We start from the raw sequence: 27365 nt of genomic DNA on the forward strand, positions 1-27365 counted from the left end.
GTGTTAAGAATTGAGGAAATTCTGTCTCAATCTCTACTCAAGAACTCTTTAGTTTCTTTTCTGCATAATTGAATCCATTCACATTCTCTTTACTGTTTCTTCTTCAATTTCTTGTCAATTGCTTTGAGAACTTGGATCTAGGAAGGTAATTGAGATCTAGGCTCTGCTACCTAGTCTCTTGAACCCTGAGATCCCAATTTACTTTTGGTTCTTCTGTGAACCTTGCTGCACTTTAATTTCAATTTCTGTTTGAATCCTCATTGCTTTTAATTCAATTTCTGCTCTATTAATTGTGGCAATTAAATTTCTCTTTGTTTAGATTCTGCAATCCCAGTCCTCCAACCCCTTTTATATTCAAGCAATTTACATTTCTTGCACTTTAAGTTTCTGCAATTTACATTTCTTGCACTTTAAGTTTCAGTCATTTACTTTCTTGTTCTTTAAGATTCAGCAAGTTTACTTTCCTGCTCTTTAATTTACTGCAATTTCCCCTTCTCCCTTTACATTCCAAGCAATTTATATTCTGTTAAATACAACCCACTCAACCAAAACTTGATTCGCTTGACTAAATCAACCACTAAACTAAAATTGCTCAATCCTTCAATCCCTGTGGGATCGACCTCACTCATGTGAGTTATTATTACTTGATGCGACCCGGTACACTTGCCGGTGAGTTTTGTGTTGGATCGTTTTCCACACATCAAGGAGATGGCGGGGGAGAATGCCAGCTCTCTTGCCCTGGCGGCCTCTGTGCGATTGGCTGAGGATGTAGCTTTGAAGCACAAAGAAAGCTACGTCACGTCATACCGAGAAGTGATGCGTCTTCGGGAGGAGCTAGAGTTGGTTCAGGTTGATTATTCCGAGCTCCAGGGTCATCTTGTGGGTAGCGTAACTGCTGCTTATGAGAACCTGAGGGAGCAGGTTAGGTTATCGCCCCGGGAGCTGATATTGCTTTATTTAGCTTGGACAATGTTGTGAAGGATGGTAAGATTGTCCCTGACGATCCCGATGATGATGATGATGTCGTCCCTCCTCTGGTTACTTCTGCCAAAGCCTCTGTTGTCCCGCCTTCCTCAACCTCAGCAGTTGAAGCTACTCAGCCGGAATCTGATCCAGACGTCCAGATTTTGAACCAGGATGACGGGACAGTGGATGCAGTTCTCCTTTAGACTCGCCCTCCTTCTCCCTAAGATGCTGCTACTGGGAAGCCTTTAGATCCTCTATAATTTTTCTGATATGTTTGTGTATAGCCTGGTTTTTATGGGCTTTTGAACTCTTTATTTTGTAAGTTTGTGATCTCTGACCTTGGATACTCCAGTTGCTACTTTAGCAACTTTGTTTTGAAAAACAAGATAATTTCTCTTGCTCTTGGGGTCGGCTTCAAGCGGCCTCTTAGGTCTTGTTTATGGTAACTGCGTTGTTTCTTTGTGATATGCTTGCCTGCAGCTTTCTTTAGCTTGACTTGTCTTCTTTGATAGAATACTTTGCAGATTGATTTTGGCGGGGTCGTGGTCTTTCGGGTCGAGTTATCTCCCTTTTGACGCGTGCCTTCTGTTGGTTGATTCTCTTAGTTGATCTTTTCTTGAGCTATTTCTAGTAACCCCTTGGGTTTACTTCTTATAACTTTTTGTAGCTTTAGTCTGACTTCTTCATGTCGGTCCCTGTTCCGTTACTAGGTAATCCCTTTTCTTGGATCTTTGTTCATATCTCTTTTGGGGATTTACCTTTTGTAACTTTTATCTTTCTGGGCCGACTTCGTCATGTCAGGCCCTGTCGCGCTACTTGATAATCCTCTTTCTTGGACCTAGTTCTGGTCTCTTTTAGGGATTTATCTTTTGTAACTTTGTCTTTTTGGGCCGATTTCGTCACGTCGGGCTTTGTCGAGTTACTTGATAATCATCTTTCTTGGACTTTATTCAGGTCTCTTTCAGGGATTATCTTTGTAACTTTATCTTTCTGGGCCGACTTCATCATGTCGGGCCCTGTCAAGTTACTTGATAATCCTCTTTCTTGGACCTTGTTCAGGTCTTTTTCAGGGATTATCTTTGTAACTTTTTTGTAGGAGTCCGACTTCATCATGTCGAGCTCTTCGAAGTTATAGTAATCCTCTTTTATAGGGTTGGCCAGACCTTTTTCCAGGGCTTTACTTATAACTTGGGTTGTTGTGGCTGGTCTGACTTTTTGTGCCGGCCAGTCTTTTAAGTTATTTTATAGCAATCTATTTTATTAGGACCTCGTCAGGTCCTTTCTATGGATCACTTTCTATAACTTCTTGCATTATTCTGTTTTCATCTTTGCCGATTTTGTATAATTTGGGTTTTAACCCTCGTTTTTATCGTGATCGCGCAGTGAATTTTTGGTTTTCACTTTCTGTCGATCTGTAGCTTTATAATCAGGCGATGAATGTTTTAGAATAATATGACTTGAGCATTTGTAGAAAATTTGAACAAGTTTTATTAAAAGAAAATGCAAATATACATGTTTAATTTTTCTAAGTCGGGTGATTTGTAGGTCTTGGCTTGGCGCCTCGTTAAAAAACCTTTTTTCAGGAAAAAGAGTGCGCCTTGTCCAAGATCTTTTATCACCTTTAGCTGTAGTACCTTCTTAGGTTGCAGGCGTGCCATGACCTGGGAAGCTCTCGCCCGTCAAGTTTGGAAAGCCTGTAATAGCCCTTTCCCAGCACTTCTATGACTCGGTAGGGTCCTTTCCAGTTTGCTGCCAGCTTTCCTTCTCCCGGTCGAGTTGTTCCGATGTCGTTTCGTATTAGGATGAAGTCATCCTCAGTGAAGGTCTGTTGTATTACCTTTTGGTTATACCTGGAGGCCATTCGTCGTTTTAGCGCCTCTTCCCTTATCCGAGCTCTTTCTCGAATTTCCAGAAGTAAGTCGAGTTCTTCCCTTTGAAGTTGGGAATTAGCTTTCTCACTAAAGTGGATCACTCTGGGTGACCCTTCTTCGACCTCTACTGGGATCATCGCCTCCATTCCATATGCTAATCGGAAGGGTGATTCCTTTGTAGTGGAATGTGGTGTCGTTCGATATGCCCATAAAACCTGTGGGAGTTCCTCGGCCCAGGCTCCCTTTGCATCCTGTAATCTCCGTTTTAACCCTGCTAATATGACTTTGTTAGCAGCTTCAGCTTACCCATTGGCTTGAGGGTGCTCAACAGAGGTGAATTATTGTTTTATATTCAGGTCGGCCGCTAGTTTTCTGAAGCCTACATCTGTGAACTGGGTACCATTGTCTGTAATGATGGAGTATGAAACTCCGAACCTTGTGACGATGTTTCTATATAGGAATTTTCGACTTCTTTGAGCTGTGGCGTTGGCTAGGTTCTGTGATAAACTACTATTTTATGGTTTATCTTGTGCTCAATTGAGTGGTTTTTATCAAGCCTTTGCCCACTTATTCATATGATTTGCATGGTTTTACATTCCCCTCCATGATTTTTTGCTATGATTGAAAACATGCTTCTTTGACTTTTATTTTCTTTTATTTAAATCCTCTCTTATTATCATTCGATGCCTTGATATGTGTGTTAAGTGATTTCAGAGATTACAGGGCAGGAATGGCTCAGAGGATAGAAGGGAAGCATGCAAAAGTGGAAGGAATACGAGAAGTTGAAGAAATTGCCAAAGCTGTCAGCCTGACCTCTTCGCACTCAAACGGTCATAACTTGAGCTACAAAGATCCAAATGAGGCGGTTCTAGTTGCGTTGAAAAGCTAACGTCCTGGGCTTCGATATGATATATAATTTGCCATAGTGGCTATACAGCTAGGCAACAAAAACGCATACTCCACGCAGACACATCACAGTGACAAAAATCAGCGTGGCAGATTTCACAACCAGTGAATCCTGGGCTATTTCCGGCCCAGTTTCAAGCCCAGAAATCACAGATTAAAGGCTAAAAAGTGGAGGAATAAAGGAGACACCTGAGATCATATCATAATTCACTTTTCATAATTTTAGATGTAGTTTTTAGAGAGAGAGGTTCTCTCCTCTCTCTTAGGATTTATGATTAGGATTTCTATTAGGATTAGGATTTATTTCTCTTCTACTTTTATTCATTCTATTATTTTATTTTAGTTTGCCAAATTGACTTTTGAACTTTTCATGTTAGGATTTTCTTAACTAATACAATTTGAGGTATTTTCAGATATATGATTTTAATTTAGCTTTTTACATTCTTGGCTTTGGTTGAGTAATTGGTAACGCTTGAGTTATCAAAATAAAGCAGTGGTTAAAATTGGGAGTTGCTAATTAATTTGGATTCCACTAACTCTAGCCTTTCCAAGGGAAAGACTAGGAATTGAGGATCAAATTGATTGGTCCACTTGACTTTTCTTTATTTAGTAAGTTTAACTAAGTGAGCGCAATAAATAATTCTCATCACCATTGATAAGGATAACTAGGACAGGACTTCCATTTTTCATACCTTGCCAAGAGTTTTATTAGTTATTAATTTATTAATTCCTGCAATCTCTTTCTCCTATTCAAAACCTTTTCAAAACCCAAAATATACCTTTGCATAACCAATAATAATTCATACTTCCCTGCAATTACTTGAGAAGACAACCCGAGGTTTGAATACATCGGTTTATAAATTTTATTGGGTTTGTTACTTGTGACAACCAAAACTTTTGTAAGAAAGGTTGATTGCTTGGTTTATAAACTATACTTGCAACGAGAATTTATTCTAAATTCTAAACCATCAATCTTCAGTTCTTCATTCTGCCTCGATCCATTTTGTGAAGTAGTATATTCCTACTATGAGGAATTTGACTTGTCCTGATCCTTGAGGAAAAGGTCCGAGGAGATCGAGTCCTCATTTTGTGAATGGCCAAGGTGAGGTTATGCTGATGAGTTCCTCTGGCGGAGCGGTGTGGAAGTTGGCATGCTTCTGACATGGTGAGCATGTCCTTACAAATTCTGTGGCTTCTTTTTGTAGAGTTGGCCAATAAAATCCTGCCCGAATTACTTTTTTGGCGAGTGCCTATGCTCTGAGGTGATTGCCACAAATGTCACTGTGTACTTCTTCTATAACATCTTTTGTGTTGTACGTTGGCACGCATTTTAGCAGTGGTATTGAAATCCCTCTTTTGTATAGAGTATTATTTATGATGGTGTAGTATTGTGCTTCTCGTTTTAACCTCTTTGCCTCTTTCTTATCTGTGGGGAGATCTTCTGTTCTGAGGTAGTTAATTATGGGAGTCATCCATCCCTGGTCGTGACCTGTTATGGCTAGGACCTTTTCTTCTTCTGAGATTGATGGATTTTGTAGAATTTCTTGTATGAGGCTTCTATTGTTGCCTCCTGGTTTGGTGCTGGCTAGTTTTGAGAGTACATCGGCCCGGGCATTTTGTTCTCGGGGTATGTGACGAATCTAATATTCTCCGAGTTGTGCAAGCTGTTCCCTGGTTTTGTCCAAGTACTTTTTCATAGTGGGATCTTTGGCTTGGTAGCTTCCTGCTATTTGTGAAGTGACTACCTGTGAATCACTGAAGATGATAAGTTTTTGAGCTCCAACCTCCCTAGCCAGCTTTAAACCAGCTAGTAGTGCCTCATATTCTGTTTGATTGTTTAAGGCAGGGAACCCAAATTTGAGGGAGAGTTTGATTTGGGTTCCCTGATTGCTATCAATTATTATGCCTGTGCCACTTTCCGTTTTATTTGAGGAGCCATCCACATATAGATTCCATCTGTCGGGATTTCTGGTGTGTCCGTAAATTCTGCAATGAAGTCGGCCAAATATTGAGATTTGATGGCCGTCCAAGCTTCGTATTGAAGGTCAAATTTGGACAACTCGACTGCCCATTGCAAGATTCTACCTGCCAAGTCTATTTTCTGTAAGATCCCTTTTATGGGCTGGTTGGTCCGAACTTTAATGGTGTGAGACTGGAAATATGGGCGAGGTCGTCGGGATGTTATTATGAGAGCGTAAGCGAACTTTTCTATTTTCTGGTAGTTCAGCTCGGATCCTTGTAATGCTTTGCTGATAAAGTATATAGGTTGTTGCCCACTGTTGTCTTCTCGGACCAGTGCTGAGGCTATTGCCCAATTTCCCACCACGAGGTACAATATGAGTGGTTCTCCTTCCCGTGGTTGACTTAATATAGGTGGCCGTCCCAGAAAGTTTTTTAAGTCTTGGAAGGCTTGCTCGCATTCTGGTGTCCATTCAAACTCCTTTTCCTTCCTTAGAGTTGTGTAGAAGGGGAGAGATCTTATTGCTGATCTAGCCAGGAATTTGGACAAGGCTGCCAACCTCCCGTTGAGTTGTTGTACCTCTTTGATACAAGTCGGACTTTTCATGTCGAGTACGGCCCTGCACTTGTCCGGGTTTGCCTCGATTCCTCTCTGTGTGATCATAAAATCCAAGAATTTACCAGCTTCAACTGCGAAGGTACATTTCGCGGGATTGAGTCGCATGTTGTGTCGTCTTATAGTGTTGAATGCTTGTGTCAGGTCGAATAATAACATTTCTTCGTTTTGCGTCTTCACTAGCATGTCGTCTACGTAGACCTCCATGATCTTTCCGATGTGATCCAAAAAAACTTTGTTCATTAATCTTTGGTAAGTGGCTCCCGTATTTTTAAGACCGAAGGGCATAACAACATAGCAGTAATTTGCCTTTGGGGTTAAGAAAGAGGTTTTTTCTTGGTCGGGTGGGTACATTGGGATTTGGTTATATCCCGAGTATGTGTCCATAAAGGAGAGGTATTTGTATCCGGAGGAGGCATCTACCAGTGCGTCGATACTTGGGAGTGGATAAGGATTCTTTGGGCATGCTTTGTTGAGGTCGGTATAGTCAGTACATATTCACCACTACCCGTTTGACTTTTTTACTAATACGACGTTAGCGAGCCATAGCGGGTATTTGACTTCTCTTATGAAACCTGCCTCCAATAGAGCTCGTACTTGTTCTTCCACAGCTTGAGAGCGTTTTGGTCCTAGCTTTCTACGTCTCTGTTGTACCGGCTGGGACCCTGGGTAGACTGCTAGCTTGTGGCACATTAGTTTAGGATCTATACCTGGCATGTCTGTGGCCTTCCATGCAAAGAGGTTGGCGTTGTCTCGTAGAGACCGTATGATTGATTTTTTTATGTCTCCTTTTAGGAGTGTGCTGATGTTGGTTGTTTGGTCCGGGGTGTCTCCGATCTGGATTTTCTCTATTTCTCCTTCAGGTTGTGGGCGGAGTTCCTTCCTCCTCTGATCTCCTCCGAGCTCAATTGTGTGGAATTCTTCTCCTCTGCCTCTGAGGTTTAGACTTTCGTTGTAACAGCGGCGCACCATCTTCTGATCAGCTTTTATTGTGGTTATTCCTCCTGTAGTTGGAAACTTCATGCATAGATGCAAAGTCGAGACTATTACGCTGAGCTGATTGAACGTTGTCCGACCTATTAGGGCATTGTAGGCTGAGCTTACGTCGACTATGATGTAATCTATTTTGAGTGTTCTTGACTGACTTTCTTTTCCGAAAGTTGTGTGGAGCGAGATGTATCCCATTGGTTGAACTGGGGTATCTCCTAACCCGAACAGGATGTCCAGATATGCTCTGAGTTCTTTTTCTTCCAAGCCGAGTTTGTCGAAAGCAGTTTTGAATAAGATATCGGTAGAGCTCTCCTGGTCTATCAACGTGCGATGAAGATTTGTGTTTGCCAGTATAATAGTGATGACCATGGGATCGTCATGCCCTGATGCGACGCCGGATGCATCTTCCTTGGTAAAAGTGATCACCGGGATGTCGGGTGCTTCCTCCTTTTCTGCAACGTGATATACGTCTTTGAGATGTCTTTTGCGAGATGATTTGGAGATTTCTCCCCCGGCGAATCCGCCGTGTATCATGTGGACATGTCTTTCTGGCGTTCGAGATGATCGCGCGGTTGGTCCGACATCTTCTGCTCTTCTTCTTTTTCTTTGTTCATCATCATGGGTGGCCAGATATCGATCTAGCTTTCCTTCTCGTACGAGTTTTTCTATGACATTTTTTAAGTCGAAACACTCATTGGTGGAATGCCCGCAGATTCGATGGTATTCACAATATTCAGCCCGATTTCCTCCTTCTTTTTTGCTTTTGAGTGGTCGAGCTGGTGGTATTTTTTCTGTGTTGCAAACCTCTCTGTATACATCCACAAGAGACACCCGAAAAGGGGTGTAATTGTGGTATTTTTTGATTTTTTCTCCATGTCCATCTTCCTTCTTCCTGGATTCTTTGTCTTTATCCCGGGGGTGAACCCGGCCTTCGAGGTTTCTCCTAACCGGGAGTTTTCCTCCATGTTGATGTATTTTTTCGCTCGTTCCTGCACCTCGTTCAGAGATGTGGGGTACTTTTTTTATATAGATTGACTAAAGGGCCCTTCTCGCAAGCCATTAATGAGGCCCATAATAGCGGCTTTAGTTGGTAAGTTCTGTATATCCATACATGTCTTGTTGAATCTTTCCATGTAGTTATGCAGGGTTTCCCGTTCTCCTTGCCTGATTCCTAATAAGCTCGGAGCATGTTTCGCTTTGTCTTTTTGGATGGAGAATTTGGCCAGGAATTTCTTAGCCATGTCGTCGAAACTTGAGATGGACCTAGGAGGGAGATTGTCGAACCATCTAATTGCTGTTTTTGTTAAAGTAGTTGGAAAGACTTTGCAACGAACTGCATCTGAGGCGTCGGTGAGATACATTCTGCTTCTGAAGTTACTGAGATGATGGTTGGGATCTGTAGTGCCGTCGTATAAGGTCATGTATGGGAGTTTAAAGTCCTTTGGGATTTTCGTCTTCATTATCTCTTTGGTAAATGTATCTTGCTCCTTTCGTACGTTGTCTTCAGGAGTGGATCGGCTGGCTTTGGTCTTGACATCGGCTTCAAATTTTAGGAGTTTTCTTTCCAATTCCCGGCGTCACCTTTTTTCTCTTTATAGATCCTTCTCAGCCTCTTGTTGACGTAGAGCATCTTCCTCAAGTTATTTTAACCGATCTTGAAATGCATCCAGGGCTCCCTCATTTGGGGAGTTCTTCTTATTGTTGATTTGGGGAGTATCTTTTGGTGTGGTGTCCGCGTTTTTATGCGGCATTATTCCTTTTAGATCTGAGGTGTGATCGTTGTCATGGTCATCCTCCATGGTAATGGGATGACTTCCAGGTTCCCCGGCAATGGCGCTAATGTTCCGAGGGTTACCTGAAACTGTAGGTCGATCTCGGACGAGATCTTCTGCGCTGGTCGGAACGGTTATATCCGATTTGTTGAGAATGATGGTGATACTAATTCCTTCGTCCTCGGAGGGTAGGGGATACCCGTAAGGGACTTCGATGCTTAAGTTAGCAAGAGTATTAAGCAGGTATTGAGTAGAATCAGAGTATGAGTTATACCTGGGTGCTCCAGTGTATTTATAATGGTGTAGAGTGACATTTGCAAATAAGATAAGTTAGTTATCTTATCTTTATCTTTCATGGCAACCGCCCTTATCTCTATAGGCTTGGGCTGCCTTTGGATTGGGGTCGTGTTCCTCTATTTGGGCCCTTTATAGGGCTTTCCTGTGATTTGGCAAGCTCTTTAAGAAGAGGTCGGGTCATCCTGACCTGAAAAGGTCGGTCGCTTTGTCTGTAGAACATCCCGGGTCAGACACCTCGACCCAGGGTATGCACACTCATACTCTGATTCTACTCAATACTTGCTTAATACCCTTGCTAACTTAAGCATCGGAGTCCCTTGCAGGTACCCCCCACCCTCCAGGGACGAAGGAATCAGTATCACCATCAAGCTCAACAAATCGGATACAACCATTCCGACCCGTGCAGAAGATCTCGGCCAAGATCGACCTACAGTTTCAAGTAACCCTCGGAACAGGTACCTCACTAGGCATCTGGAGTTCCTGTCGCAGCACTGTTGGGTTGTCATACATTGGATGTTTTGATATATATGTACTTATGTATCGAATTCTCCCATGATATATTTTGTTGTTGTACCTCAGAGGTTTTTGATGGAAAACTAGGTTTTTTGAGTACTTTGGGATTATATGTATGTATGTATTTATTCTCCGGTCAGCCTTAGCTTCACAGGTTGAGCCCGGGACTTGAATATTTTATATCCTTGACTTTCTACTCTTATATATGTATATATGTATCTCTTCTATCTTCATATGATGGTAAACGTTACTTTTAAGCATTGTGTTTTTAATTTTTCATGATTTTGAATTAACTTTGTTTCAAGGCTCCTCGAATATTCTATTCTTTATATATATATATATATATATATATATATATATATATATATTATTTTAAAGGTCGTAATACCTTGCCACCTCTATTTTATGACTTGAGCATAAGACTCTGTGTGGTAGGGTGTTACAGACGGCACCAGCGGAGCTGGGTACCGCCGTCGCCATCGTTGTTGTTGGACCAGAAGAGAGAGAAATAGAGAGAGGAAGAGAGAGAGAGAGAGAGAGAGAGAGAGAGAGAGAGAGAGAGAGAGGGAGAGATAGCAGCGCTGAATGGGATGAGAAGTAGTCACCGCTACTGGAGGGTTCCTCATCGCCGCCACTGCAACTTGCAGTTGTCGTCGTCGTCATTGTCATCGTCTACATTGCCGTCCGTGAAGCCATCGCCACCGTCGAAGCTCAGAGTTGCCATCGAACAGAACGTGAAGAGAAAAAGGGAGCTCACGAGTGCAGACAAGGACACACTGGTGGTAGGTAGTCACCGCAATGCTGCCGCTGTCGCTACCACTGCCGCTGCCGTTGCTTCCACCGTCTCCGCCGGAGCTCCTCGATGCAGTTTTTACCACCGGGGGTTACTGTCGGAGCTACTGCGGCTTGTTCCGTCATTCTTCATGAGTGGGGTAAGTGTTCTTTGTCTAGAACCCTCAAAAATTATAGTTCTGTTAAAGTTTGTTAAAGATGTTGAGGTGTTGGTACCATAGGGTTGAGTTTTGGTAATTGCATGTCAAAAATTAAGGTTGCTGCTTAACCACCGGAGCTTTTGGTCGCTGTCAGAGCTGCTGTCAGGTCAGTTTGGAGACTGCTATTTCGTTCTTTTATTGCAGTAAGTTAACCATATTCTGAAACTATCACTGCTAGTGTTTTGGTTATTTGTTATTGAGAATTTTGCAATGTTAACATTCTAGGATCGAGTTTTGGTAATTGTATGATTTGAAATAAAATTTGTTGCTGTTGTTTCGGAAGTAAACGAAGCCATGGATACAGCTACTGCTATTGTGGGCCAAAGGAAAAAAGGGATTTAATGTATTTAATTATGTAAATCACGGTTAATTGAGGTAGGGGATTTAAATTAAAATACTTTAAACATTGAATAATTGACAAATTTAGTAAATTAATGCAAATGAATGAATGTCAGTGATGTAAATGATCTTCTACTGTAATTGAATATGTTATGTTTGTTAGTGATTTATTGATTTCTGAATTTTGGTGGAACTGGTTGATTTTCTTGTGTTTGAATTTTTTGAAAGATTATTTAGAATCTTTGGAAGCAATTCTTTTAATTTTCAGTAAAAATTTAGTTGGGAAAAAGATTGAAATGTGATTTTAAAGTTTGAAATTAAATGGCCGATGATGGTTTGGAATATGTAAATGTCGTTGTTGACTATAGAAGCTAGTTGAAGTTGAATTAAGGAAACTCGCAAAGGGTGGTAAACTCCAGATTTAGGAAAGGTTATGTCGGGAGTTTTTGTAAAAATGGAAGAGTTTTGGAAGTTTTGGTTATGGTTTCAGAAATGAGTTTGGTTTGATTAATTCATTAAAAGAAATATGTCTCGAGTACTTTTAAGATTTTAAAGCATGTAATAGATTTGAGGATAAATGTTTTTGAGATTTTCAATTAGGATTTTCAATTTTTAATTAATATAGCTTGGAACCTTATTGAAAAAGTTTTGAAGTTTGAAATGGTTTTGAAATCGGTTTTTTATTTAACTTATTTAATTTTGAATAACAAAAATGAATTTATTTATTTAGTTGAAGTTTAAAAAGTTAAATTACTTATTAATCAACATGTTTGGATTTAGGAATTGTGAAATGAGATAGGGTTAATAGAGCTAAATAATGGAGTTGAAGGAAAAAGAGATACTTGTGAAACGTATAGTTAAGTGGCAATTTATAAGAATTATGAGATAATAGTTGAGGACATTGAGAGTACTTTAAACTGAAATTGTGAATTATGGAGGATTGGTTTGTTAGCCTATAAGTGATAAATTAAAGAATGGTATAATGAGCTTGAATAAGAAAGACAAGATGGTCTTTGAATTAGCTTTAGGTTGAGTATAACAGATTTTGTTCTATAAGCTAGTTTATTCGCAACATTGACCTCAAGTCTAGGGTGTCGTATTAGAGACCTCATACCCGTAAGCCGTATGGAACGGCCTTTAACTCGGTGAGCATAAGAGTGTACGAAGTAGGGTTTATAATAATGATGAGAATTCTGTCTAGTATGAGATCATTAATGATAAGTGAGATTAATCTAAAGCTTATGATGAGAACTTGATTAAGTTAAGATATGTGCGAGAGATTATGATTGAGGATGATGATTATGTCATTAATGATGTGATTAGTGATGATTATGGTTATGCTAAATGATAAATTTGGTGATGATGTTGACTGTTGTGATCTACTTCACTGTTTATGGCAGATTGGCTGAGTTGGCAAAGTCTGGGTGTTATCCCGCTTGCATATTGAAATGAATTGATTGATATGATATGTGATTTGAGATATCTGAGTCGTGAATCTCCTTGGGTAGATGCAGTGGTTCACCCCCACTTGCTTCTGGTTGAGATTTGAGACTTTGTTGACCCTCCGTCACAAGATGTGACCGGACACTTAGACCATTCTGGATAATTTCTCCAAGAGATGTGAATTCCTCTTGAGAAATGTGCACATTAAGGAACTGTCCAGGGTTAGCTACCGGACATGTCGGGTTTGGCTGTATAACCGACAAATGAGCTCATTAGCTATAGAACAGACATGCACTATTTATATTTGTGTGTATTATTTTGGTGTGCATCTTGTATTTGGTTTGTCTATTTGAATAATTGGATCTATATGCTATTTGATCTAATTGCTCTATCTGTACTCTCTATTTGTATATTTTTTGTATTGCTTTGTCCGTATTTGAAAACTGACAGATTCCTCATGCTGGTGATGGTGACGCTGAGGGTTGTTCCTGATGTGGTGATGGAAGTTGAGGCAAATTAGACTTGGTATTGCGTTGATACTCTAGTTTATGTATTGGACTGATAGGAATGAGTGATGTAAATTTATTGAGTAGGAAGCCCTTAGGCACACCTTTGGTCTTTGGAAACTAAAGAAGATTCGTTACGACTTTTTTAAAATAAGATTTTTCATAGAGCTCTTCCAAAAGGTTATTTAAAAGATAAACTATTTTTATAATGGAATTCTTTCTATTTACAAGTATTTCTTTGTTTTGATGGTATTCTCTTCTCTACTAAGAACTCAAAAGAATAATGTTCTCACCCCTTTTTATATCCAACATTGATAGGTTCAGGAAGCTTTAGCACAAAATTGCAACCGAACTACAGAGCTATATGTATTTATATTTTCTGAATTTTGGTTTAGTTGAGATTTTTTCCCTCGTCATTTGTCATTTTGAATTTTTAGAGGGACAGAACTTATATTTGGAGATTGTTGAATAATGTTATATATTATATATTATCTATGATGTAAATATACTTATATGGTTAAGTGGTTTAAAACAAAGGTTTTTCATTTTCATAATTAAAAATTCAGTTTGTATTTGCGAAGATTCAATACTAAATAAATATAGTACTAAATTAAAAGAGTAAAAGTAAGTAGTACATAAATTTTTAGTATAATTATGAGGTGTTACAAGTTAGGATATTATAGAAAAAAACAAAAAATAATTTATGCTTTTGCATATATTTTTGCAATCATACATTATATAAACTATGTAAATATTATTTTTGCATTTTCAGCTTAGGTGAAAATGCAACTAAATATATGTAATATATAGAAATTTACGCGGATCGAATATAGCTAAAATCTCTATCTGATTTGTACTAAAATCATCAGATCGAGACAAATTCAATTTAGTATTGTATTTAATCCGCACATTTGCCAATAAGATATATCCGCAAAACATAAAAATATTTTAAAAATTTTATTTCTATTAATAAAGATCAATAAAATTCTTTTTTCACTTTTTCTTAACATATTTATTCTTAAAATATTATTAAACACATTTTTTAAATAATAAAAATAAAATAGCACAATAAATATGATTATTATTAATTAAAATAAAATATATAAAAAATATTTATTTTTTGAATTTAAAAATATGTAAATCGAATACATGGATAACTACCTGAAATTTGCTCTCCGATATTATGTGTGTGTAAATTACATTCGATCCAATTCAATAGGTTTCTAGATCAGATCACATCCACAATTTTCATATCAAAATCAAATAAATATCGCAAATATACAAATTGAATCTACATGGTAAATTTCGATAATCCAATTTATTTGAGTAAATTTTTTATTCAAATAAAAAAAATGTGGTTTAATAGCTAACACTAAACCAACAATCCCCCCATTCTGGGTTTATTTTCTTTTTCTTTTTTTTCTTTTTTTTTTTGCAAAACTCAAAACTTGCAATATCAGAATGTTCTGGAATACCGATAAGTGGCCAATATTTTGACAGAGCACCACCAAACCGTGCAGACAAACATACGGGCGAACCAGCGAAAATAAAAACATTCCTGTTCACATCTGGGACCATTTCTTTTACCGCAACAAATTAAATTGACTATACGATCTTGACTTTCTTGTAAATACTAAAGTATATCACCTCAACAAAAAAATAGACAAACTAACTAATGTCCCCAAAACACCGAACAGTACTAGAACCTGCATATGTAATTGTCGTCCATACTAAGCTAATAAAATTAGAAGGAATTAAAAGAAATAAATCCTCAATACCGATGTTCATATTTTAGGATTTTTTTTATTATAAAGTAAAAAAAAATTAAATTCCAAAAACAAATTAAATAACATTATACTTTAGGATTCATTTTAGTGCTTTTTTTATCGGAGTTTTCATGAAGTCCACCCAATTCCTCCACAAACTTCATCAATTTGGACAAACTTCATGAAAAATTTCAGAAAAAAAAAAAACCTAAAATACAATATTAATTTAATTTGTTTTTGAAATTAAAATTTTTTTATTTTATAATAAAAAAATTACTGATATTTCATCATATTCACAGGAGTACAGGACTCGATCAATTTGACAATGTTTAGGGGCACTGTTGCAATTTGCACACAAATCCTATGCCCGAAATGCGTTTGAGAGAGAAACAAGATAACACGAGATGTACAATGGAGAGAAATACAAAAATATTAGCATCCCTCATTTTGAAATTAATATTGAAGACTGTATATTCTAGTCCTACATACTATCTCTGCCTTAGAACAATCAAACATATTTATCACTTATCATATCTTTATATTGTATTTGGATTGATTAGTATTTGGAAAAAATCCCCAGTGCTGGTTAATTGTCACCGCTCGGAAAAACCATTAATTCCATCATAATTATAATCACAACATACATGAAACTAAAAAGGAGATACGATAAAATCTAAGAAATTAAATGAAACAACCCAGAAAATAATCATGAACAAAATTCATTACCTCTCCATATGGACAGCGAAAACATGAATAATCCGTGCAACCTAGAAAGCTGAAACAAACTCAAGATTCCACAGCTTTATTGACTTTGTTCTGGATCTCACAAAATCACTAATACAGCGAAGAGAAAAGGACAGCAAAGCTCGGAAATTTGGAGGGTGTTGATGAAAAGGCCAAGAAAAATAGCAGCAGCAAGATGAAAACGGGAACAAGGAGAAGGCTCAAAGGCGGTGGCGGCAGCGGCGGCAACACCACCGGAAGCACCAAGATTGAAAGTGTGAGGAGAACCAAAGCCATCATTGTGTACCGTAACATGCATGTAACAACTAATAATTAAGTAGCTGAAAATAACTCTTCCTCTTTCTATTCTTCGGAATTGAAGAGCCACCTATACCATTCAAAACTCTCTGTTGCGGCTCCACCTAGCTCTTCAGCGTTCATGAGTCATGACCAGAAACCTTGCACCTTTTCTTGTCAGAGCCCACGACCCTGAAAATTACTAAAAGATAAAAGTAGAAGGAAGAAAATAACCACATCGGGATTCACCAACGTACATGTTGGAACTTATTTTGGTAAATCATGACCGTCGGAGATTTTTTCTGTGTTCCACCTTTGACTCAAAGTTAATATTAGTTCCAAACATCTTTTTTAGTCTCTTTTGTGTATTTAAATAAGTGTAAAAATTTTGAATAATATTTTATAAATGTAGTAATTTATTGATTAATAATAAAGTTTTAGATAAAATTTTGACTCAATCACCACAAATTAATAATTAACTTGCTAAATTAAGAGATCCTAGTAACCAAAAATATAATTCAAAACATATATATTCGAACACAAATTCAAATCTCTTTACCGCATAAAAAATAATAGATGCTAATTGAATTTGAACTAATCTGTTGTCGAAAAAGGATACAAGGTATCCAGACAAAGTACTACTAGAGAGTACTTGCAGGCCCGTGATAGTGAATATGTACGGCAGCAATTAAAGAGGTAGCTAGGGTGAGAAAATTGTGATGAATGAATATGCGAGTGAGAAAGAAAATGAGAAGATTTTAGTTTATTTATTGGTAGAGATGTGGACAAGAATTGAATTGAAGGTCAAGGAGACTTTGTCATTGTTAATGGGAAAAGTGGTCACTGTCTGAAGATCCAAATGTCTTGGTTCAGCGAACTCAAATGTATCTTTCTATTTTTAAAAGAGAGCACGTACAGAGTAGGGTAGTAGCGATACCTATACTAATATCTAATGAATGATTCATTGTGCGGAGTCATTTTTAGATGTGTGTAAGCGGGTGTAGATGTCTTCCTTAGTCTTAGTCCCTTTTTCTTTTGGACTTTAGGAATGAAGGTCCTAGAAGGATCATATTATACAAAGATTTGATGACTTAATTTTCTTTTTATAATAATTAAACGAAAATTAAATGGGATTATCATATTATAAGATTGTAGCATATTTTATGTACATATAAAAAATAATAATCAAATTAATTGTTTGTATAGAATATAAATTAGAATGTAATATATATTATTTTTTATTTGATTTTTTGTTATTGTCACATTTGTTTTAATAACAAATTAGTAATTTTTTTCTTTCATTTATATATTTATTTTATATTTATTTTTGAATGTTTTTTTATCATGTATATTTATTAAAAAACAATTCTTTTACAATTTAAATTTAAGTTTTTGGTTAACTAATAAGTTATTGTTTCAGTGTGATTGACTGAACTAACTGTAACTGATACAATTATAATTTAATAATCATATAAAATTTTATTTTTTTATAATAGTAATTTTTAAATTTTATTTAAACGAAAATAATTATTTATACTAATGAATTTTGTGAATACTGATAAAAGTATTTGTTAAACAAAAAAAATTAACATTATATCTATAAAAGATAGATTTTATGTTATAAAAGTATCCAACCTCATTTTTTATTAACTTTTTAACAAAATTTTTAAATTACCCCTATCTTTTATCATCAACCTCAATTCTATTGCCATTTTTTCTTCCCAAAATTTAAAACTTTTACACTTCTTATTTTCTCCCTTCGAACCTTCGATTCTTTCCAAATCCCCCACTGACGATGAGTGTTTTATCGTTGATCTAGAGTTTCTCAAAATGGAATTCCTTCGTTGGTAGTATAGTCCAAATCAACAATAAAATCTCACAATCAAAATTCAATCCAAAAGATGTCACTATTCAATACAAAATTTATCGAAAGTATTTAGACTCTCGGGTCGTTCTCCCTAGGAACTAGTGACAAGTGCACACAATTTTAGTTGTGGAAAGCAAAGGGTTTCAATGATAAGGAAGCAAACAAATAAAGGAATAAAAGAATTAGACAAAATTGCAAGTAGTAAAGTAATAAAAGAACTAAAGAACTACGTATGTAATATAAACAAGTAAGACTCAAAATTGATGGAAAAGCGGTTTAAAACATAAATGAAACCTTGACTTGGGATGAGTCATAGAATCCCTTTCTTGCCATAACCACAACTATGATAATTATGATGGATTAATCTCACTAAGTCAACCCTCGCATCGGAGAGTAAGTCAAGCGAGCATAAGTGTTCTTAACCCACAAATCCTAACTTGCTTGCTAATTATCTTAGCAACAAATTAGCGTTAGTGGGAACAAGAACAATTAACAACCAAGAATTATCACTAAATGTTGGACATTATGCCTCTAGTAATCCGTAAACTCATTTTTCCCAAGCCAAGGGATGAAAATTATCCCATAATCAAAATTGGCATTTCATCAAACACATAGAGGGCATAAACATAAAATATGAAAAAATTGGTAAATTAGTGAAAGCTATGAACCATAAATGATCAAAATCAATAAAAGCAACTCAACAAACATATAAAAGCCATCAAACATCAAATTAAACAACTAGAAATCAAAATTGTAAGATAATGTAAATGTTGACAAATAAGATGAAAATAAAAGCAAGTGTAGAACAAGTGGTATAATAAAAGAGAGAATTAAAGAAATACTTACAACAAAATTGCTATAATCCAAAATCAAACTTGAAGTATAAAATGCTACACACCCTAACTAAGAACCCTAAGAGAGAATTTCCTAATCTACATTACTCCTACTCCCACTATGCATTTTTCCTCCTCTAAGATGGCTCCCTTCTAATGTGTTGATATGCCCTTAATATAGCACTTGATTTCAGCATCCAAGCCTTCCAAAATAGGCCAAAAGAGCCCCTAATCTACGTGACATTTCAATGGAGGCATGCGTTGGTACCTGTGCGTACGCACAGATGTGTGCGTCCGCACACTTTGCCGAATTTCCACTTTTGCGTATACGCACAGAGGGTTGTGCACACGCACGAATGCTGATTTTCTTCTTGTGTGTACGCACATAGCATTGTGCGTACGCATGCATGGTTGTGTGCTTCCTCCTTGTTTTCTTCATGTTTTCTCCCTTTGTACATGCTTCTTTCTACTTTTACCTTACCAAACTTGCCTCTAGGACCTAAAATCACTCAATAAATATGTCATAGCATCGAATGGCATAAAAGTGGAATTAAATTGCTCAATTTAAGCACAAAAATACATGTTTTCACATTTAGGCACAATTTAGGGATCAAACACAAAAGTATGCTATTTTGGTGCTTAAGTGTAGGTTTATATGATGAAATCCACTCAAATTAGGCTAAAATATCTCATAAAATATGGACTCATGCTAAACCAACAAGGAGAAGAATAAAGGGACAAGCAACTTATTGAATGCAACTACCTATATGCATGCAAGTATGTATATACTATCTATACCTATATATCTATCTATGGTTTCCTATGAAATTTGTGAAAACAAACAAACAAATTCCCAAACAAGTATATAGACATATAGGGCTAAGTGATAAACCACTATTTTATTGTTTATATTGTGTTTTATTGAGTGGTTTTATCAAGCTTTTCACCCACTTATTCATATGATTTGCATGTATTTACAATTCCTTCCTAAAAATATCCTATGATTAATAACTTGCTTCCTAAGGACCTTTCTATTGCATATTTTTATCTTCCTTCGTACCATTCGATGCCATGATCTGTATGCTAAGTGTTTCAGGCTTCATAGGGCAGGAATGGCGTAAGGAATGAAGAGGAAGCATGCAAAAATGGAAGGAACACAAGCAATTGAGGAGATGACCAGCGAGAAGTCACGCGGTCGCAAGGCTCACGCGACCGCGCGAAATGGAAGAAATCAGAGTAATGCGTTCGCGTGCCTAACGCGACCGCGCGGATTGAAAGCTGCACGAACGACACGAATGCGTGGACGACACGCACGCGTGGTATGAAAAACGCTGAGTGACGCGATCGCATGGACGACGTGGACGCGTGACGTGCGTGATCTGTAGAATTACAAAATTTGCTGGCAGAGATTTTGGGCCGCATTGTAACCCAGTTTTTGGCCCAGAAACACAGATTAAAGTCAGGGAACATGCAAAGACTCAAGGAGGACCAGAGATTAGATCATAATTCAATTTTAGGTTTTAGATGTAGTTTTTAGAGAGAGGGGTTCTCTTCTCTCTCTTAGGATTTAGGATTATGATTCCTCTTAAAGGATTTAAGATTTATTATTATTTCAACTTACAATTCTTCTGAGCTCCAGGTTTAATATTCCTTTATTTTGACTTCTCTTATTTTTAATTATATATGTTGCCAATTTGGCTTAATGACATTCATGTTAGGATTTTCTTTAATTAATATAATTTGAGGTATTTCAGACTTATGATTGTTTTCTCTAATTTATGTTATTGATGCTTGGGCTCTATCCAAATTATTTTCATTCAAGTAGATTTTATTCCCTTTTGGCTTTGGTTGATTAATTGGTAACTCTTGAGTTGTCAAACTCAGCCGTGGTTGAAATTGGCAGATTCTAATTGATCTAGATTGTTCTAAAGCTAGTCTTCCCACAGGGATTGACTAGGACTTGAGGATCAAACTAATTAGTCCACTTGACTTTCCTTTGCTTTAGTAAAGGTTAACTAAGTGGGATTAAAACCCAATTCTCATCACACCTGATAAGGATAACTAGGATATGACTTCCAATTTCTCATATATTGCCAAGAGTTTATAGTCATTTATTTATTTTTCTTGTCAATTAAATTACTTGTTCAACCCTTTTTAAAACCCCAAAATATACCTTTACATAACCAATAATAAGAACATACCTCCCTGCAATTCCTTGAGAAGACGACCTGAGGTTTAAATACTTCGGTTATCAATTTTATCAGGGGTTTGTTACTTGTGACAACCAAATATTTGTACGAAGGGATTTTCTGTTGGTTTAGAATCTATACTTACAACGCGACTACATTTTTATAAAATTATTTACTAGCGAAAATTCTAACGTCAAAATGGCGCCGTTGTCGGGGAATTGCAAACGTGTGCCTTATTATTGGTTATTGTAAATATTTTTCTTTTACTTATTTCTTTGTTTCTTCTCTTCCCCCTTTATTCTTGATAACTACTATGAATTCTCACCCCTCTCGCTTTGAGTTTGGTTCTACTTTTGTTGCAAGGAATGGAAGCTATAACAGGACTATGCATCAAGGTCTAAGCAATCAAAGATGGATGGAGACAAGAGGATCTGATCACTCCTTTAGGCAACATCACCCTCCTAGATACCATGGACGGAGACCATTCTACAATGCATACCCAACTGATAGATCTGGTGGACCCCCTTGTAGCTATCAACAAGCCCCACCCTATGCTCAGAGACCATCCTTTCAACACAACCTCAACCCACCATACTCACAAGCTTCTTCTCGACATTTGCTACCATATGATCCTTATTCACCCCAAACGCCAATCCAATTACTCCCAAGAACCACCACTCCCCTATACACCATGTTCACATTCATCGAGCCAAGAATCACAGGTTCGCTTCGAAGAATCAGTAAACCAATTTAATGCAACCCTTCATCAACTGGAGCAAGCAATAAATCAATTATCTTCCGGACGTTTAGACACTCAACAGACTCCCATGGCTTCATGTGGAGAATCTAATGAAGAACATAGCATGAAAAAGCCACTAGAAACTCCAGTAGACAGCATGGAGCACAACTTCGTACTGGAACAAGTAGAGGACGCTGTCATTGTAGAAGAAGAAGAGTTGGTCGAAGATTTAGGAGATGCTGAACCTCCGCAAGAATCTAAAGTTGTGGAGAATTCCGTCGAAGACATTACAATTAATGCTAAGGAGGATAGTGCACAACCCCCAACGTAGGTATCTTATGAGGAATTAAACGGAATAACCCAAGACTCAATTTTTCCTGATGATGATAGTCACCACTCAAGTTATCTTAATAATGAACTTGCATCCGCAAGTAAACTCTTTGAGATAGAAGAATCTTCCCCAAGTGAATACGAATATGATGCAGAGGTTGACTTTTCTCAACCTCCCAATTATGACTCAAGTAATGAGGAAGATATCAGTGACTTTGATCAAGACATGGTTGAAATGGAAGAAATCTACCAAGAAGTGGAGGAATTCACAGAAGACTACACTGATTCCAAGGCCACTACCATCCAACACAAACTTCAAGTGGGTAAAATCCTTGACCTTTATTTTCAATTTTCCATTTGAATATGGTTTGCTTGAGACAGATGGCCAGCTTAGAGCTCTTTGCGGCTTTAAGAGAAAAAGGGAAATGAGGTTTCGCACTTCAATTTGAGGTGCAGAAATTGGTGTCAAGCTCAATTGGAAGGATCTCGGAAGCTGTTTGGTCACTTCAGTGAGAATTCAGACTGCTTGCCACCCGGATGGAACAATATTGCTCAACAAGAAGACGGGTGCAAAAGCAAGGTTTGGGACCCCGGAATTCAATCTAGAAATCAATACTCTTGGGGCCTTGTCACTTGCTTTAGCTTGCTTGAAGGCTTTCTGCGCCTAGTTTGGGATCCCGGGGGATACTGGAATTCCAAACATTGGTGGAGATTTTTGGATGAATACAAGCACAAGCCACCATAACAAGGAGCTCACCAGAATGTCCAACTTAAGGACTTTAACTAAAAGTGCTAGGTGGGAGACAACCCACCATGGTATGATCGTTCTTTCTCCATTCTACTCTATTTTCAAATTTTGCTTGAACCTGAAATTTTTGCATGACATTCATTGCATTTTGTATTCTGCATACTGCATAAAAAAAATACGCACGCGACGCGTAAGCGTCGATGACGTGTCCGCGTCATATGTGCGTTTGGAAGAAAAGAAAAGTGAACAGAGAGTCACGCGAGAGCGTGGCTGGAGGCGTGCCTTTGGCACAATTTGACCGACGCAACCGCGTTGCTGACGCGTCCGCGTCATGTGGGAAAAATGCCTCCCACGCGTCCGCGTCACCCACGCGAACACGTGCCCTGAAGTCGACGTAAGAAGGGTGTATGGCCGAAAGTTGAGCTAGAAGGGCTGGACTTGTGCTAGAAGCACAAGCCCTGCCACGCGTACGCGTGCCCCACGCGTACGCGTGCCCCACACGTTCGTGCCATTTTCAAATTCAGGCCATCCACGTGATCGCGTCAATCACGCGATCGCGTCAATCACGCGATCGCGTCACCCAAGGATTTGGCAATATACATTTCAAATAGAGAGTTGCGCGACCGCGAGGCTACCCTCGCGCTAATGGCACAAATCGATCCACGCGTCCGCATCATTTCATAGAAGTGCTATCCGTGCGAATGCATCACTCACGCGTTCGTGTCACCAGCGGCGCACAGCTTATCTTAATCTGCCAAAATATCTTATCTTTTTCTTCCCCAAATCCTACTTTTTCTTTTCCTTTCTTATTTCTTATCTTTTTCTTTTCCTTTCTTTCTTCTTCCTTCTTTCTCCTTTCTTTTTTATTTTCATGCATTTTTATGTTGGTGTTGGAGCTTTATTTGGATTCTACTTTATTATAACTGAGCTTATGGATATTATAAGGATTGATTTGACAATTGATATTTTAAATTTGGCTCTCATATATATTTGGATTTATTACTTTCATTCCTCTTTTAACTCACAATACTTGTAATCCACCTGTATTTGAGATTATCATTCACAATTGTCATCATACAAGTGCTCTTTAATCCAGCTTATTTTAACAATTGATGCTTGACCAATGATTCTCATGCCTTTGCCTGCATGCTTTTACACATCTTGCATCTAATTGATTTAATATGCCTTGCTATATTTCTATTGATGTCCTAATTGCATGTAGTCGCGACCATGTATTTAAGACATTATCCCTTACCTTGGCATTGATTATCACTTATATCTTCCTCCTCCCGGTTCTAGCTATTTGAATTACATGTCCCTTTCCTTTCTCCCTTTTTCAGGATGGCCACCAAGAAGGGTAGAGAGAAAGCTACTCCCAAACCACCGGCAAGGAAAGGAACAAAAAGAGCACCAGCTGAGGAACCACAACCCCCATCCACCTGCACATCTCAGCATGCACCGAGGACGGTGCAATCTTTAAGTGTGGGGAGGTCGATACCGATCTCCACGGGTTAGTTATTCTCTTCTCAACACCAATATTCTATTTTCTTTATTTGTTCATTGTTGCATTGCATAATAGATTGCATGTGTAGTTGATTGTTTGCATTTAAATACTACTTAGTTGAAACATAATAAGTTTCTTTTTAAGACTCTATTTTTGAATAATTTCACTAATTTAAATTAAAAACTAAAATTTTTCATGTGTTAAATTTGTTTGAAGTTGTATTTGGAACATGGTTTTTGAGCTAAAGAACACACAACCTGCAAGATTTTGAGCTTATTTATATGGTTACATTATTTAACCATAAATTTTTATTCTTGTGTGTTTTCTTCTTTATGATTGTAATCTTTATTTTGTTCTAATCTATATGTCCAATATATAGTGTATTTACATGCTTGCATATGATTGAGGCCATCATTTGAAATTTTCCTCACTTACTCCAAATTAGCCTACCTTTTGCATCACCCTTGTTAGCCCCCTTGAGCTTTTTAATCCCCTTTTGTTTTATAACCACATTACTAACCTTAAGTAGCAAAAACAAATAAAAAAATTTCAATTTGAATCCTTGGTTAGCTTAAGATAGATATTGTGTATAATTTAAGTGTGAGAAATTTTATGGGAACATGGGATGATAGAAAAAAAAGGGAATTAAATTGAATAAGTTATTTGAAAATTTGGGAAGCATGCTCATATGAAATCAAAATAATTAAATTACCATGTGCATTGACAAAAAAAATATTATTAAGTAATTAAATAAGGGGATACAAAAAAAAAATATATTACCCTGAATGCAAAATAAAAAGAATCAATGCACATGGGACAAAATTCAAAAATAAGTTTGATACATGAGCATGTAATACAAAAGTGAAAAAATTTGGGTAGCTAGGTAAAGCATTTTAAATTGTATAAAGTATGTATATGTTAGGTGAGATCTTAGACTAATCAAGGATTCACTTTGTTAGTTCACTTAGCCTTATATATACATCCTCACCTTTACCTCAGCCCCATTACAACATTGAAAAGACCTCATGATGTTTGCATTGGTATACTAAATATTTGTTGATTGGTTAGCTGAAGAACAAAGTTTAGAAAGCATGATTAGAGAAGATTAGAGTGAAGTATCCTATACACTTGAGAGACTAGAGTGATATACACTACCAGTGAGGGTTCAGTGCTTGATTCTATGTTCCCTGCTTTCATCAGCTATCTTCTTACAAGTTTACTTGCTTTTTATTGTACGATTTGAATTAGTGGAATTTGATTCATATTGGTCTTGGAGAACTTATTTACTTTTTCACCAAGTAGGTAGAATCATTTTAGCATGTAGTTGTATTCACATTCATAGGTTGCATTACATGAGTCTTGCCTTTTCCTACTCATTTATTTAGTCTCCTTGAGCTTAGCATGAGGACATGCTAACGTTTAAGTGTGGAGAGGTTGATAAACCACTATTTTATGGTTTATATTGTGTCTTATTGAGTGGTTTTATCAAGCTTTTCACCCACTTATTCATATGATTTGCATGTATTTAGCAACTTGCTCTTCAGTGACATCTTCATCCTCTTCAGAGGAAGAATACTCATCAGAGCTCATGAATGGCAGAAGTAAATCCAATGGAATCTCTATGGTCTCAGTGTGAGCCTCAGATTCCCATGGTTCCTCATTAGGGAACTCATTGGAGGCCAGTGGACGTCCATTGAGGTCTTCTTCAGTGGCGCTCACTGCCTCTTCCTCCTCTCCAAATTCGGCCATGTTTATGGCCTTACACTCTCCTTTTGGATTCTCTTCTGTATTGCTTGGAAGAGTACTAGGAGGGAGTTCAGTAACTTTCTTACTCAGCTAACCCACTTGTGCCTCCAAGTTTCTAATGGAGGACCTTGTTTTAGTCATGAAACTTTAAGTGGTTTTGATTAGATCAGAGACCATGGTTGCTAAGTCAGAGTGGCTCTGCTTAGAATTCTCTGTCTGTTGCTGAGAAGATGATGGAAAAGGCTTGCCATTGCTAAACCTATTTCTTCCACCATTATTGTTGTTGAAACCTTGTTGAGGTCTCTGTTGATCCTTCCATGAGAGATTTGGATGATTTCTCCATGAAGGATTATAGGTGTTTCCATAGGGTTCTCCCATGTAATTCACCTCTTCCATTGAAGGGTTCTCAGGATCATAAGCTTCTTCTTTAGATGAAGCGTCCTTAGTACTGGCTGGTGCAGCTTGCATTCCAGACAGATTTTGAGAAATCATATTGACTTGCTCAGTCAATATTTTGTTCTGAGCCAATATGGCGTTCAGAGTATCAATCTCAAGAACTCCTTTCTTCTAATTCGTCCCATTGTTCACAGGGTTCCTTTCAGAAGTGTACATGAATTGGTTATTTGCAACCATTTCAATCAGTTCTTGAGCTTCTGCAGGCGTCTTCTTCAGATGAAGAGATCCTCCAGCAGAGCTATCCAATGACATCTTGGACAGTTCAGACAGACCATCATAGAAGATACCTATGATGCTCCATTCAGAAAGCATGTCAGAAGGACACTTTCTGATCAATTATTTGTATCTTTCCTAAGCTTCATAGAGGGATTCACCTTCCTTCTGTCTGAAGGTTTGGACTTCCACTCTAAGCTTACTCAATTTTTGAGGTGGAAAGAACTTTGCCAAGAAGGCATTGACTAGCTTTTCCCAAGAGTTCAGGCTTTCTTTAGGTTGTGAGTCCAATCATATTCTAGCTCTGTCTCTTACAGTAAAAGGGAATAGCATAAGTCTGTAGACCTCAAGGTTAACCCCATTAGTCTTGACAGTGTCACAGATTTGCAAGAATTCAGCTAAAAACTGATGAGGATCTTCCAATGGAAGTCCATGAAACTTGCAGTTCTGTTGCATTAGAGAAACTAATTGAGGCTTAAGCTCAAAGTTGTTTGCTCCAATGGCAGGGATAGAGATGCTTCTCCCATAGAAGTCGGGAGTAGGTGCAGTAAAGTCACCCAGCACCTTCCTTGCATTGTTGGCATTGTTGTTGTTTTCGGCTGCCATGTCTTCTTCTTTGAAGATTTCTGTTAGGTCCTCTACAGAGAGTTGTGCTTTAGCTTCTCTTAGTTTTCGCTTCAAGGTCCTTTCAGGTTCAGGGTCAGCCTCAACAAGAATGCTTTTGTCTTTGCTCCTGCTCATATGAAAGAGAAGAGAACAAGAAAATATGAAATCCTCTATGTCA

General features: G+C 37.7%; 1 long non-coding RNA gene and 1 other non-coding gene across 2 annotated transcripts; one reads left to right on the forward strand and one right to left on the reverse strand.

Moving 5' to 3' along the window:
• Positions 1-15639: 15639 nt before the first annotated feature.
• On the reverse strand, positions 15640-16907 carry LOC112745116 (uncharacterized). The gene is made up of 2 exons (XR_011872900.1): positions 16516-16907; positions 15640-16148 (listed from the first exon to the last, which is right to left on the reverse strand). It is a non-coding gene; the product is annotated as an uncharacterized lncRNA (long non-coding RNA).
• A 9767-nt stretch (positions 16908-26674) lies between these two features.
• On the forward strand, positions 26675-26782 carry LOC112765025 (small nucleolar RNA R71). The gene has a single exon (XR_003183466.1). It is a non-coding gene; the product is annotated as a small nucleolar RNA R71 (small nucleolar RNA).
• The last annotated feature ends 583 nt before the right edge of the window (positions 26783-27365 follow it).

Source organism: Arachis hypogaea, chromosome 2 (assembly GCF_003086295.3).
Source record: "Arachis hypogaea cultivar Tifrunner chromosome 2, arahy.Tifrunner.gnm2.J5K5, whole genome shotgun sequence".
NCBI lineage: Eukaryota > Viridiplantae > Streptophyta > Magnoliopsida > Fabales > Fabaceae > Arachis > Arachis hypogaea.